The 14,010-nt window shown below is 37.0% G+C and overlaps 1 pseudogene; it reads left to right on the top strand.

Moving 5' to 3' along the window:
* LOC114711017 overlaps positions 1-12,727 on the top strand; it is a 29,325-nt pseudogene extending 16,598 nt beyond the window's left edge.
* Positions 12,728-14,010: the final 1,283 nt, after the last annotated feature.

Raw genomic sequence — 14,010 nt, 5'->3', positions numbered from 1 at the left:
TGTGAATTTTGGGGCTAAAGGGGAGAAGGGCATCAGAACACATGCTTTAAAAAAGGATGAGGGAGAATGGGAACATATAAATCTATTTAATGAAAGCAGATCCTTGTGAGTGAGTGACAGGAAATGAGATCATAAAAACGGACTCCCAAAGTGTTCAGCAGTGATGCTTTGAGTCCTTCAGGGCCCAAGAAATAAGCATCCTGGTATCTTCTGTATGAATTCAGTGGCAGGGAGGTTTTGAATCACAGAATTCTCCAATTCTCTGGATCTTGTTCTATTTTGCTGTTTACTTAATGAAGTACTTACTAATGTTGGATACATAGTGTCAGACAAAATGCGTAACTTTTTCTAGCACAGGGAACATAATGTTTTATCATCAGATTTAAAATTTTCAATATTGCATTTATTGACTGTTCTGCTATGTTAACGTCTCTGAACAAGTTCATAAATGGCAGCAAGCATTTATAGATTAGGTTAGATACACATTCCAACCAAACAGTGTGAGAAAATTTAACTCTGCTTTAGAGGTTTATGAATTGGAAAGATACCATCAAAATATCACACCTTGAAGTCTTTTTTTAAATTTCTGATATTATAATTAGAATGCTTTGCTTTTCCTTTTTCTTTCTCCAAACATGCCCATATACCCTTTTCTGCTTTCCTTCAAATGCACAGGCTCTTTTTTCATTAATTGTTATTACATATACATAAATATTCTATATATAACCTGTCCAGTCCATTAAATGTTACTTGTATTTATGCTTTCTTTGGCACTGGACAACACATTGGTGTGTTCTTCCCTGGAAACGACTTCCTATCCCATTTCCAGCTGTACTCAGTTGCCTAGAATTCTTTTTGTAGGAATAAGTGCTGTGGGATGGTCTGTATGTCAAATTACTCTGACTGCTCAACAAATAAAACACTGATTGGCCAGTGGCCAGGCAGGAAGTATAGGTGGGACTAACAGAGAGGAGAATTAAGGGAACAGGAAGGGAAAGGGAGTCACTGCCAGCCGCCGCCATGACAAGCACCATGTGAAGATGCCGGTAAACCACAAGCCACGTGGCAAGGCATGGATTTATGGAAATGGATTAATTTAAGCTATAAGAACAGTTAGCAAGAAGCCTGCTACGGCCATACAGTTTGTAAGCAATATAAGGCTCTGTGTTTACTTAGTTGGGTCTGAGTGGCTGTGGGACTGGTGAGTGACAGATATTTGTCCTGACTGTGGGCAAGGCAGGAAAACTCTAGCTACAGATAAGGCCATGTGGATGTGCCGCCATCCATGTTGGCTTGTCCATTGGTGTCATTCTTATTCAGCTTACATTTGGATAATCCTGTAGGAGAGACTTTAAGGATGGAGCTTCTCATGTTACTAGGAAATCTTTTGTTGAATAAAAGGTCTTGGATATCTCTACCAAATCCTTTCTCTGGATTCATGCTATTCAGCACCCTCTGTGGCAAGACTCTTGTATTAAATCATCAGAGAGAAGAATCATGGAAAAACCAAGTTTTGATCTCAACCCCAGGGTTTATATATACTCTCTCCTTTTTTCCAGTCTTTTTGTCTCTTTCTACAACTTCAGGGATCTGAAATACCATTTTCCTTGACTAATCTGAGAAGAAACAGGTGAGAGACAATATAGTTTCAATATACCTGTGGCACTGAAAAATATTAAGCCTAGAAATATATGAGCTGGATATGATAAAAACAAAGAATCTTTTCTTTATATTTGGATTCTCGGAGCTGGAGAGATGACTTACTAGTTAATACTACATACTTCTCTTGCAGAAGATCTGAGTTACGTTCTCAGTACCAGTGTCTAGGGGCTCCAGAGGTTCACAGATGAGTTCAATTCCAGGTTCATGGACATCTGAGTGATATCTTTAGCCTGTACAGACATAGCCTTTATGAACTTACATGTATATACCCATGTAAAGATATACACAGACACAAACACACATTTAAGTTAATATCCAGTAAATAGAGCAAAAAAACCTACTTACATTCTAAAAGCAAATGTTTTAAATTTGGCATAGAACTTGAATCAACATTTGTCCAAGAAAGCATAAAATGGTTGATAACTACATGAGCATTTCTCATCCCAAATTATTAGAAAATTCAAACTAAAATCATGGTGAAATTTCATCATGTGTATTATTAAGGTAAATATGTGAAAATACAGTTGAAAATAAATACTTTCAAGTGTGTGTAGAAACTCAGGTACATTATGAGTAGCAGACAGAATGATTATTCTTTAACATATTCAAAGCAAAATTACTGTATAACACAGGAATTCCACTTCCAGGTTGTGTGCATACTCAAAAGAATTAAAAGTAGCCAGGTGGATCTCTGTGAGTTCAAGGCCAGCCTGGGCTACAGAGTGAGTTCCAGGAAAGGTGCAAAGCTACACAGAGAAACCCTGTCTCTAAGAACCAAAAAAAAGGGTATACTCTTATACTCTTATAGAAATACTTATTTATTTGTATTAAAAAAGGAATCATTTATAATAGCTTAAAGATGAAAGCAGGAATGTGTTCACTTGATTAATGAGTGTATATTCATTGAAATAAGTGGTATTAACCTTAAAACAGATGATTCTGACACATTCTACAACATGGTTGTACATGAAGCTCTTTGTACTATATATATATAGTACAAAGTGCTTAATATATATATATATATATATATATATATATATATATATATATTAAGCCAGACACAACAAGACATATACTAGAAGCTTCTTCTTATGAAATAGTAAATTAAAGATACTGAAGTAGAGTGTTTGAGAATTGGGGAAAAGGAAAATGGGGAGTTATTATTTAATGAGTATAGTGTTTAAGTTTTATAAAACTAGAGTATGGGAGAAAAATGGAGACATGGGTTAAAAAGTAATTATACTTCATACCTCTTAGTTGTACATTAAAAATGACTAGGATAATTTTTGTTCATAGATATATACACATACACAACTATATATTTCACTATAAAGATTCACTATATCTTTGTAAAATATTGTTTCAGATTATAGATTTTCTGTACATTTTGGAAATAAATTCATTAGTCAGAACTAAATTATGATTCCAGTAATTTTCTTCACAGATATAATAAATAATATAGTATATTGCTTTGATCCAAATAGTGAGGGATTTGGGGAAAAGTACTAGATTTGAAGATAGAAAATGTTTTCAGTAATGACAACAAGTTACCTCACCTCTTGACACTATTGGCTGAATGGTAGTGTGTTGGACATTTGTGCTGCCTTTCACAGCAATGACACTGCGTAGTTCTAAATGTTTGCATGAGTTAAATCCTTGGTAATCAAGAAAAAGATTGAGAAAAGGTGTTAAAGCACAGCAATATGACCCAGACAAAACAATAAAATGACTATTTCCCTGCTTACAACCCTCATCAACTCATTTGCATATTGCACAAAAAATCATTATATGCAATATGAAAGTCTAGCTGCACAGAGGAGTTGGAGGAATGATTTTTTTCCTTGTCAGAACACAGTCCAAGAATGGAGTTATTTGAGAGGAATTCTGCGAGCTTGTAAGAACACTCCAATAAAACAAGACAGGAGTCTTATAACCTCAGTTTCTTCAAAGGACAGAATTCATCTTGAAATATGTTTTTATGTTCCTATGAGGTATAGTGTATAGACATGAATTTACTTCATGTTACTTATTATTGATTGCTGCTGTTATTCATTTAAATATTTAAACTATCCTTTATATGCCTCTATAGAAAAACATGTTTTGCCACGTGTGGCTTGTCTTTATGATTGTATGCAGCTTGAACTCATGAGAACACTACTTGTGACTTTCCTTAACCCTCAGATTATAAGTTGTCTGATGCTCTGAATAAAGTTCACTGTTGCATGAGACTTTAGTCTGCCTCATTTGTCAACTCCACTCTTCTAGATCTTGCCACCTTCGGATCAGTGACATTCCTGTTCTTTGTAGCCTAGTTCTTCTGGAACTAATATCTTAAAGAATAGCCTATCTGAATATGAACCCAAGCACTGAAACTCTCCTCATGGAAAAAGTATAAATTTCACCTCCATGTCTAACTAGAATAGTTTGTTCAGGTCTAATCCTAATTTGTTTGCTTTAAAATGCAAAAGAAATAGAAAAGATCCCTTGAGGGATCAATGTAATAAGTCTGTGATTCAGTATATTCCAAAGCGTTTTATGCCTTCTTTCATTTGATGAACCACTTCATTATTTTTTCAGTAAATTAGTTTTTACATTCTCAAATTTGAAGAAGGCTTATTAAGTGGGCTGGTTGTCTCTATGACTCTGATAATCACTGTAAATTTAGACTTCACAACACATTTTTAATTGAAAGTAGATTCTTTGGGGGGGGGTTAGGGAGAAAGGGTGTGACAGAAACCTTCTATGTCTATCTTTCTCAACTGTGAATCTATAGTCATTGATGCCACTGAAAAGAAGTTTTCTTGCCCTTTATTGTTGGCAGCAGCACATATCATGGACTTCCACATGGTTTCTGGTACAGCGTAGGTCATGGACATCAACATGGCTTTCAGAGATATCATGAGCCCCAGACATCAAAAAGACCCAGCCTCAGAAAGGCCAAATAAACACCTACATGGCCCGTGGTGGCATGTAGGACTCAGTTTTTTATAGGGGGTGTTCATAGGGAGTCTAATCATGTTCCAGAGAGTAAATGAGTAACACAAATTGAACTTGGCATTGTTTTTCTTCTTTTCTTCTTTTTTTTTGTTTTGCAGAGGTCTCAGGGCTGGAAGTGGACCTGTGAGAGCTGGGATGTGAATGTGATCAGGGTGTGTTATGTGAAATTCCTAAATAATCAATAAAAATTATTGTGTCGAAAAAGAAATAGATTCTTTTTTACATAGCACATTGCAACTGCAGTTTCTCCTTCCTTCACTCCTTCTAGCCCATCCCCCACAACCCATCTCTCTAAAATCCATTCCCCTTCCACTTCCACTTCAGAAAAGAGTAGGAACCCAAAAGACAACACCCAGACAGGATAAACGATAATAATATGGAGTGCCTACCTGTTCTTGTGTGAGGCAGGGGTCTGTAAAGATCATCTACCCTGATCAAGTAGACTTGATTACAGAGGTGCAGGGATGGTTCAACATATGAAAATCAGTCGGTGGAGTCTACTATATAAACAAACTGAAAGACAAAAACAACACATGATCATCTCATTAGACACCAAAATGTCTTTGACAAAACCCAGCACACCTTCATGATAAAGGTCCTAGAAAGAGTAGAGATAAAATGACATACATAAACATAATAAAGAGAATTCATATAAATTCCATAGGCAACATTAAATTAAAAAGAGAGAAACTCAAAGCAATTTCACTAAAATCAGGAACAAGACAAGGGCTTTCCACTCTCTCCATATGTATTCAATATAGTATTTAAAGTCCTAACTACAGCAATAAGTCAACTGAAGGAGATTAAGGGGATACAGATTGGGAAGGAAGAAATCAAAGTATCAGTATTTGAAGACAATGAGAGTATGCATAGAGGCCCAAAAAATTCTACCAGAGGACACCTATAGCTAATAAACATCTTCAGTGAGCTGCCTGGATATGATACTAACTTTAAAAAGTCATTGTCCCTCCACTATAGAAATGACAAATGGACTGAGAATGAAATCAGGGAAACAACATGCTTCACAATAGCCACAACAATATAAAATATCTTGAGGGTAAGCCTAAACAAGCAAGTGAAAGACTTATTTGACAAAACTTCAAATCTTTGAAGAAAGAAATTGGAGAAGAAATCAGAAGATGGTAAGATCTCCTGTGTTCATGGATTAGTAGAATTAACATAGTAAAAATGGTAGAAAGCAATCTATAGATTCAAAGCAACCCCATCAAAATTTCAACACAAATTTTTACAGACCTTTAGAGGACAATTCTCAAATCATATGAAAAACAAACAAACAGACAAACAAACCAACAAACAAACAAAAACAAGGTAGCCAAACCAATCCTGAACAATTAAGAGAACTTTCAGATGTATCATGTAGTATAATATCAAACTATACTATATAGTAATAATAAAAACTGTATGGCATTGGCAGAAAAGCAAACACATTGATCAAAGAAATTGAATCAAAGACCCACACGTAAATCCATGCATCTATGGACATATTATTTTTATAATTTTTTTTGGTTGTGAGCCTAGCCTTTAATGGCTGAACCATCTCTCCAGCCCCATATTATTCCTAATAAAGGAGCAAGACACACACAATAGAAAAAAGAAAGCATCTCCGACAAATGGTGCTTGTCTAACTGGATGTGTATATGTAGAAGAACACAAATAGATCTATGTTTATCACCTTACACAAAACTCGTCCAAATGGATAAAAGCTTCAACATAAAATTAGACACACTGAATCAGTAGGGAATATCTTTAAACATATTAGCACTTTAGTCAGCTTCCATAACAGAACACCAATAGCTGATTCACTAATATAAACAACTAATAAATGAAACCTCATGAAACTGAAAAGTTTCTGTAAGGCAAAAGACACCATCAGTATGGACAAAAAAACAGAATGGGAAAAGTTTTTTTTTCTTTCTTTTTTTTTTTTATCAACTCTACATCCTATACAGAGCTTTTATCCAAAATACATAAAGAACTCAAGAAACTAGACATCAACAAACCAAATAATCCAATTAAAAGATGGGGTACAAATCTAAACAGACTATTCTCATTAAAGCGCTCTGATATGGCTGACAAACACTTAAAGAAATGTTCAGGGAAATGAAAATCATAACTACTTTAAGATTCTATCTTACACATGTCAAAATGGCAAAGATCAAGGACAGAAATGACAGCTCATTCTGGTAAAGATATGGAGAAAAGGGAAGACTCCTTCACTGCTGGTGGAAGTGCAAACTCCTATAACCACTATGGAAATCAATATGGCAGGTCTTCAGAAAATTGAGAATTGATCTACCTCAGGATTCTACTATATGACTCTTGGGCATAAAACCAAAAACTTCCTATCTTACTATAGGGACATTTGCTCAGCTATGTTCACACCTGCTTTATTTATAATAGCCATAAACTGGAAACAACTTAGATTTCCATTAACTGAAGAATGGATAAAGAAAATGTGGTATATTTACACAATGGATTATTCTTCAGTTGTTAGACAAAATGACATTATGAAATTTGCAGGCAAATGGATGGAACTATTAAAAATGTTTGAGGTCTGATTGAGGCAACTCAGTGCCACAAAGACAAACATGATATGTAATCATGTATAGCTGGATATTAGCTGTTTAATAAAGAATAATTACACTACAAGCACAGATCCAGAGAAGTCAGATAAAGAGGAAAGGTCTGGGGTGGTGGTGGCACATGGATCTGCCTTGAAGGAGAAATAGAATAAATTTTGTGGGTGGACTGGGAGCAGGTGGGGATTAGAGCAGGATGGATCAAGTAGGGGAGGGAGGAACAGAGGGAGAGAGTACTGGGCAAGATGACTGAAATCGGTGGACATTTAGGGGTGATATGGAAACCTGTTCCAGTGGAAACTTCCCAGAACCTATGAGTTTGACCCTAGCAAGGACTCTGGTAATAGACAATATGGAGCCTGAACTAGCCATCTTCTGTAACTTGGACAGGCTCCAGTAGTGGGACTGGAACACCAACCTGGTCACAAATATCGATGACCCACAGCCTGCAACATGCTCTGTTGCAATCGTGGCTCAGAGCTTTCAGGAGTGGTAAACCAATGACTAGTCTAAGCAGAGGTCCACACGTTGTCTGACACCACCTAGATGGCCAGTATCTGGAAGCTTGAATGCTCAGAAACCTAGAGTAGAACCAGACACAAGTCACACACAGACACACACAGACACACACACACACACACACACACACACACACACACACACACACACATACACACTAAAGAAAGAAAAGAAAAGAAAAATGAAAAACAAATTTCTAATAACACTTTGCTATACTTACAGATTGGTGCCTAGCCCAATCAACAAAGAGATTTCATTCAGTGGTTAATGGAAGCAGATGCAGACAGAGACGTATAACCAAAGATTAGGTGGAACTCAGGGAAATCTGCAGAAGAGAGGGAGGAACGACTGTAGGAACCGGAGGGTTCGAGGATACCAGGAGAACATGGTCCTCTAAATCAACTAGCCAGACTCACAGGGGCTCACAGAGACTGAAGCCAAAACCATGGAGCCTGCATGTGTCTGCACCATATGGTTCTTCGGCTTAAGGTTTTTGTTGTACTCATAGAATTTGGAGTAGGGGTGTCTCTGATTCTTATGGCCGCTCATGGGACATATTTTCTCATACTGGGTTGCCCAATCTAGCCTTAATATGAGGGTTTATGCCTAGTCTTATTGTTTCCATGTTATGCTGAGTTTGGTTGATATCCCTGGGAGGCCTGCTCTTCTCTGAAGGGAAATAGAAGAGCAGTGGATCTGGGGGAGAGAAAATTGCAAGTATTGAAAGGAAGAGAGGGAGGGAACGCTGTGGTTTGGATGTGTATTTTATGAGAGAAGAATAAAAAACAATTTTAAAAAGATATAATAAGGCAAGATGAAAGCCCTCATATCAAGGTGACTCAGTAGGAGGAGGAGTACCAGGAGTAGGCGAAAGAATCACAGATACACACATTCCCACTGTTAAGATTCTCACAAGAACACTAAGTTATCAGCTGTAACATATATGCAGACGACTTAGTGCAGACCATGCAGGTATTGTGCTTGCTGTTTCAGTCTCTGTAAGCCCATGTGAGCCCTGCTTAGTAGATTTTAGTGAGCTATATTTTCCTGGTATCCTCCATCCCCTCTAACGTCTACAGTCTCCTCCCCGCACTCCCTACATACCTCCACACCCACTTCCATAGAGATCCATGATCTCTGAGAAGGATACAATAGAGACCTCCAATTTAGACTCTCTCTCATCATAATGTCTGGCTATGGGTCTCTGCACCTGTTCTTGTCTGCTGCCAGAAGTCCCTCTTATGATGACTGGACGAGGCACTGATATATGAGTATAGCAGACTATCAGGTCAATTAGTGATCACTAAACAACCTGAGCTGTTCTAGGACAGAAGGTCTCCCTCTGGAAACTGACAGCAGGGACCCACTGCTAAGGATAACTTCCACTCATTGCATTGAACAAATTGAGGTCTAGTTGGTGTGGGCTTGGAGCCTTCAGCCCTACATTCTAGACTCTTTGGCACAAGAAGGTACTCTTCAGGCTACAGAAAGAGAAGCCTGCACACCAACCCAGCCACAAAACTCTTCACTTACAATCTGTCCTGCCTGAAAGGTGTGCTGGGACAATGGTGGTACAGAACTGTGGGAGTAGACAACCAATGTTTAATTTAGCTTGGGGCCCACATCATGAGAGGGAGCCCATTCCCTATTGCCTGGACAGTGGGGAACCAAACTATGGTTAGCCCAGGGTAGAATCAAACTTCACAACATTTCTTCCTAATAATTTCTTTCTAAATAAAGAAGTATGACCCAATGGAACTTCATTGCATGTATGATGTTTATCTAAAATATTAACCATTTGTCCCCATTTTCTTCTAGATTAAACTTTGTTTAAGAAAACTTGTTAGAATTTGGTTAGAAAACTGCACCTGTATTTAGTCAACCCACAGGGCTCATTTTCTTCCTCTCTCATATGAGGACACAGCAGGAAAGAGTCATTTATAAGACAAGAAACAAGTCTCACCATACTGAATCTGTGGGTGCCTTGATCTGAACTTCCCAACTTCAAGAACTGTAAGAATTAGCTGTGTCTAATTTATAAACTACATAGGATATTAAAGCTTTTTTCTTAACAATGTCCTACACTATGGCAATCCTGTGTTTGTACCATCACTGTATTTTGAACAGAAATAATGTGCAGTTGGGGCTTGCAGAAACAAGGTAAGAGAGAGGTTTTATGTCAGAATCACAATAACCCTTGATTGAAACAATGTACATAGCAAGAATAAAACTTTTCCAGTTGTAATCTAGATGCTTATGGTACTTAGAGTTGGTGTTGCACTGTGATAACCCTTTAGGGTGTTTGGATAAGTGAATACAATTTGCACACATGGTAGACAAGAATTGTTGGACATATGAATGCTTTGCAGTTGTTAACACTCAGACCACTGATTTTGTGGAAGCACTTTTAGAAAATAGCAAATATATTCTAAATTTTTTTCATTGAAGATACAGTACAATGGCTTTATTCATGGAACTCTGGCTAATTTAATTGATTGAATGGATTAAACTGTGAGAAACAACGTTTACCTTAGAGATAGTTCTATGGACTCAGAAACATTGGGTTCCAAACACATTTGTACTGTTTCTTTTAAGAAAGCAATGAATGCCCTAAAAGATGAATTTTTCAGATATTGTTATTGTAATAAAATGTTTCATTCATACAATCTCTCCTCTTTCTAGCCCATTGGACTCCTGGAGCTCCACCTGGGGCCTGGCCGTGGATCTCTGCATCTGCTTCCATCAGTCATTGGATGAGAGTTCTACCAGGACAGTTAGGGTGTTTGGCCATCCGATCACCAGAGTAGGTCAGTTTGGGCTTTCTCTCTACTATTGCCAATAGTCTATTGTGGAGGTATCTTTATGGATTTCTGGGGACCTCTCTAGCACTTTGCTTCTTCCTATTCCCATGGGGTCTTCATTTATCATGGTCTCTCTTTCCTTGTTCTCCCTCTCTGTTCTTGATCCAGCTGATTGGAAAAAGCACAGGGACAAATACCCAAACTAGTGGAAACACATGAACTATGAACCAATAGCTAAGGAGCCTCCAACTGGATCAGGCCCTCTGGATAAGTGAGACAGTCGATTAGCTTTAACTGTTTGAGAGGCCCCCAGGCAGTGGGAACAGGACCTGTCCTTAGTGTATGAGCTGGCTTTTTGGAGCCAGGGACCTATGCTGGGACACTTTGCTGAGCTTGGGTGAAGGGAGGAGAGGACTGGACCTGCCTCGACTGAATCTACCAGGCTGACCTGAATCCCCAGGGGAGTTCTTGCCCTGGAGGAGATGGAAATGGGGAGGGGGAGGACAGGGGGAATACATGGCTGATAAGTAAAATTAAATTAAATTAAAAATAATAATAAAATATTTTATTATTCTAAGCACTGCTTGCTTCTAAGAATGATTTTAGCTCCTGTGACAAAATTTCTCAAATCTTTTTTCAGGTACCTGAGGGCAGAGAAATAGAATTCATATGCTTGAATAGTTTGGAAATAAAGGTCACAACAATAAAAGTTTCCTTTACAAGTTGTGTTTCATCAGAAAATAAATTGTTGTATATTATTTTATGATATACTTTGTTTATTATATCATAAACACACTATATATACATATATATATGTATATATGTACATATATATATATATATAGTGTGTGAGTGTGTGTGGATATGTGTGTTTCCTTATACAACTGAAGTACAATATAAACTTCAGCAATGTACAGCAATTTTACAAGAAGAAGGACTTTGAAATTCTTGGGATAACCACATGGGAGTAAAAAAATGTCAATTTTGAGTATAGAAAATTTTTCAGTCATTAAGAGTGTTGATACTCTTCCAAGTTCAGTTTCCAGCCGCCACACTGGAAAGTTCACAACCATATGTAGCTTCAAGGAATTCAGCATCTTTCTCTGGCTTCCACAAGCACTGCACTCACACACACACATACACACACACACACACACACGAGCACCATTAATAGAATAAAATTATTTTTAAAAATAATTTTTTGTAAAAATAAAAGTAACAGTTCATGAATAATTACAGGGGTCAGTAGGGACAAATCAAAAGCACCCCAAAAAATGTTCTTTATAAGATTTTAAATACCTAATTTTGTACAATAGGATTTTTTAATTCATATTATTCATTTAAGGTGCAATACTGTAATTTTTATGAATTCTGTATTCTGAAAGCATTGTTTTCTTTAAACTTTTTCTATTAGTAAAGAAAGTTCTTAGCTGCCCCCTTGATAAGAAGCATGTGAAGACACCGGTAAGCCACGAGCCACATGGCAAGATTCTTGGAGAAGCAGGAGAGTTCTGGTTGTCTCTACGCAACGAGATATGTTTTGTGTATTTTTCCTCTATACTTTTATATTTTTGAGTCAGGGTCTTTCTGTGTAGACCTGGCTGTCTTGGAATTCTGTATGTCTACCAAGCTGCCTTCAAACTCAAGAGATCATCCAGCCTGTCTCCGGATTCCTGGTTTAAAGGTTTTTAGATTACAGGAGTTGTATTTGAAGAAAGAATGACTCCTTTTTTTCCCTGGCTCCTATAAAGCCTTCAGGGAAAGCACCAGAGCTGGCTCTGCATCATGGGACTCACAATCATCAGAGAAGGTGTTTCTCATGATCCGACGCCACAAGACCACCATCTTCATGGAAGCTAAGGAATCGAGTACAGTGTTCCAGCTAAAGGCATCCTCCAGCGGCCTCCAGAAGAGCAGCGGTTGTACGAGGTTGACCAGCTCCTTGATGACAGAAAAACTCTGGGTGACTGTGGCTTCACTAGCCAGACAGCTTGGATACATGCCCCAGCCATAGTGGGCCAGGCCTTCGGTGCAGATGATGCCTGTGAAGCCCTGCACAGAGAGCCCTTCTCCATCCCTCTGGAGCTTCCAGATGTGATGAATCCATAGGATTCTGGAGGCAGTGCCAATGAACAAGCTGTGCAGTGAGGGCCCCAGGCCCATCTGCCTAGAGACATATTCTCTCATTGAAGACGATTTGGCTGTCAAAAAAAAGTTACTTAAATTAAAAATATTTAATAGATGGCTGCGTCGTTAAATTAGCACCCATTCAATAACATACTTTAATGTTAACGAAATAACAAATTGTATCCTGTCTTTATTACTAAAGCTTCAATTTTTAATTTTTATTTTTGTACAACATAACAAACTTCAAATAACAATGTAAGCAGGATTAGGATGGATTAAAAAATATAAAAATAAATTAAAATGAAAAGACTTTAAAAATATTTCTACTAAATAATACAAAGGCACAAAAATACAAATATAATTATATACTTCTCAAATTTCCTTGAAGGCCATAGGAAATTAAACCAAAATACAGTCAATTAAAAAGAGATTATTTTAAAGGGTTTTTTTTTTTTTGGTTTGTTTTTGTTTTTTGTTTTGTTTGTTGGTTTGCCAAAAAACTAAAATATGTTACACCACACTGTAGTAAAAGATAAATCCTTTAAACAAGTTCTTCCTCTGTGGACCTGTCATGCTTGGATATTATTCACATTTTTGTTTTCATGTATAATATGAGCTGATTCTAAATTTTCTTTCTTACATAAAGACAAAAACTCTGTTAATCCTACCTATATATGGGCAAGGAAGATCCTTCCATTTTCTGATACCTTCTTTAAATCCTTCCTTTAGAGACTTAAAGTTCTTAGCAGGTCCTTCACTTGTTTAGTTAGTGTTATCCCAAGGTATTTTATATTATTTGTGAATATTGTAAAGGGTGATGTTTCTCTGACTTCTTTTTCATTCCTTTTAATCATTTGTGTATAGGAGGGCTACTGATTTTTTTGAGTTGATCTTACATCCTGTTACTTTAGTGAAGGAGTTTATCAGCTGTAGGAGTTCCCTGGTAGAATTTTGGGGGTCACTTACGTGTAGTATCATATCATCTGCAAATAGTGAAAGTTTGACTTCTTCCTTTCCAATTTGTATCCCCTTGATCTCCTTTTGTTGTCTTACTGCTCTAGCTACAACTTCAAGTACTATATTGAATAAATATCGAGAGTGGAGAAAGAAAGAAAAATAAGAAAAAAAGAAAAATAGAAAAAAAAGAAAAAAGGAGAAAATAAAAGAAAGTTCTTATGTTTGATTTTCAGTGGATTAAAATAAAATAAAGAGCTAACATAAATTTAAGGATTTAAAACGCATGATCTTTTATTTCTCATTAAAATTAAAGGAAAATTTCAGTGATATATAATTTCCTGATGAAA

The sequence above is a fragment of the Peromyscus leucopus genome, chromosome 6, assembly GCF_004664715.2.
Source record: "Peromyscus leucopus breed LL Stock chromosome 6, UCI_PerLeu_2.1, whole genome shotgun sequence".
NCBI classification, from domain to species: Eukaryota; Metazoa; Chordata; class Mammalia; order Rodentia; family Cricetidae; genus Peromyscus; species Peromyscus leucopus.
The sequence above is the reverse complement of the archived record's forward strand: the minus strand, read 5'-3'. Positions and strand labels throughout refer to the sequence as shown.